Here is a 2,608-nt window from a genome sequence, read left to right as displayed (position 1 = left end):
TCCAGCAGTGCAAGAGGGTTTTTAAAAATGTTTTTTTCATTCATCAGCATATAAATCAGCAGTTGTATCATCTTACATTCCACCAGCAATGTACAAGAATTCTGGTTGTTCCAGATTCTTCCAGAATGTGATATTGTCAGGTTTTTTTTCTGCCTTTTTTTTTTTTCTATTCTGGTTAGTGTATAGAGATACCGCATTGTTGTTTTAATTAGATAATATAAATAATGTATCCAAATATCACTTAAATTTGTCCCTCTCCAAACGAGTAGTAATATCATTTGGGGTTAAATAATTTGGGGGCCAGACTTTGATATCTTGTTGCTGAAAGTGTAAATTTGTTCAGGCTCTTTGAAGGGCAATTATCTATTCAATAGATCATCACTTGCTGTCTGTCTACTATGCCAGGCACTGCCCTAGGTGATGAGTATAATAGTGAGTAAGACAAGTCCTGCCTTCATGGGAAAGACAAATTATAAAAAAAGTAAATAAATGCAAGATCTTATATACCATTATCAGGGCTAAGAAGAAAATAAATAGGGGGCCACAGAGTGAAGAACAGGGATCAGCATACCTAGATGGCAGGGTCATAGAAGGCTCTTCAGAGAGGTGATATCTAAGCAATCTGGATACGTATCTAAAGGTCAGACGTGCTTACCTCTTGGCCAAGAACCCCCCCTTTGAGGAATCCAGAGTACAGAAGTGCACACACGCAAATATACACGCGAGAACATGGACCAGTGCCGTCTCTCTTGCCCCATCCCCTGCACTGTAGCTCACAGCAGCCTGTGTGATCTTTGAGAAACTCAAATCTGATCATGTTCTCTGCCCAGCTTAAAACCCTTCGATTACTTGCACTTTGGACAAAGTCCATACTCCTTACCTTATAAATCCCATAATAATCTGACCATTCCCCATTTGCAGCATAACTCTATTTCATACCATCCTCGCCCTGCTCCTAATGATCCAGCTCCCTGGTCTATTTTCTGTTCTTCACGTGAGCTAAGCCTTTGCTCAGATCATTCCCTCTGTCTGAAAGCTCTTGCCTGGAGCCTTCCTGTGGTTGGCACATTCTCATCCTTGGGTCTCAGCTCAGGGCTTACTTCCTAAGAGTAGCTTCCTGACCACATAGATGGCTTGTGTTCTGTCAAGTTGGTTGAAGTGGAAACTGTTTCCCAGCATTGCTTTCCCTGTATGATTCCATTTAGAGTTAGCCATAAGAGGAACATGCGTGAAATTTGGAAGGTGGAAGTAAAGTAATGGCCATTGCTCTCTGAAGGTCGTTGTATCAGATGTGGTGATGGACAGATGGATATAGAGGTACCCAGCAGATTCCAGCTGGTAGTCAATCTCCCTACCCTTACCCCACCGTGTCTGGCTCTTCTTTCTGACTCCTGGCCCTGCCAACAGCCTCCGGCTCACCCACAGCAAAGGCAGGGGCGCAAGGCAAGGATTCCACACCACATGGGCCCCAGGAAGCTGAGGCTTGTGAAAGCTGGTCAGCGCAGCTGGTAAAACAGGGAAATGAAATGAATTCAGAGGCTTCCTGCTGGTTGTGCTTCTTGGCCTCCAACATACTGGGCAAGGTGGCTGTGATGATGTCCATCTGGAGGAGAAAAAAGACTGGGCACTCGCAAATTATCCAATTTGAACCACCTGAAGAAGAATATATTAATAATTTTTACCTATTATTTTCAGTATGTATTTTTCTGAGATCTTTGGCTGTTTTTTCTCTTTTCAGAAAAGTTGGTAAAGTGTTCAATTGAGAGGATGCTTGCTGAAAGATTTTTAAAAATATAACTAGTGATGATCCAGTGCCCTGAAGTGATTTGTCACTAATGTGATTTAGGCCACTATGCATCTCCAAATGGAGAAGGCAATGGCACCCCACTCCAGTACTCTTGCCTGGAAAATCCCATGGATGGAGGAGCCTGGTAGGCTGCAGTCCATGGGGTCGCAAAGAGTGACATGACCCAGCGACTTCACTTTCACTTTTCACTCTCATGCATTGGAGAAGGAAATGGCAACCCACTCCAGTATTCTTGCCTGGAGAATCCCAGGGACAGGGGAGCCTGGTGGGCTGCCGTCTATGGGGTCGTACAGAGTCGGACACGACTGAAGCGACTTAGTAGCAGCAGCAGCAGCAGCATCTCCAAAATCACTCTAGGAGTGGATCGTGTTTTATTCTCACATGCTTTTGGCTTGTTCTCATAAATTAAAAAAAAAAAAAGAAGCAACTTTTGCATGAAACATCCAAAGAAGGATTTTTGACACATCACATAGCCAGAATCTTACCATTCCTTTATTCTTTATTTGCCATGTGTTAATTTAGCTCCTGTTCTGTGCCAGGCGCCATTACACCTGCTCTGTGCCCCAACAGTGGGCATTAAGGACACAGCACGGAACAAGCAGACAGAATCCCCGTACTGTGGGAGTTTATAATCTATTCAGAGAGACAGACAGTAAGCAAACAAGTGAAACAAATGTATAATAAAATTGCAGGGACTATGTGCTGTGGAGGAACTAAGCAGGCTAGACAGTGACTTTGGGAAGAACAAGCCTTGCCATGATGTAGGACAAATGTGTTCTAGAAGGGATAGCAGTTGCAAAG

The sequence above is a fragment of the Bubalus bubalis genome, chromosome 3 (genome assembly GCF_019923935.1).
Source record: "Bubalus bubalis isolate 160015118507 breed Murrah chromosome 3, NDDB_SH_1, whole genome shotgun sequence".
NCBI classification, from domain to species: Eukaryota; Metazoa; Chordata; class Mammalia; order Artiodactyla; family Bovidae; genus Bubalus; species Bubalus bubalis.
Note: the sequence above shows the minus strand (reverse complement) of the source record.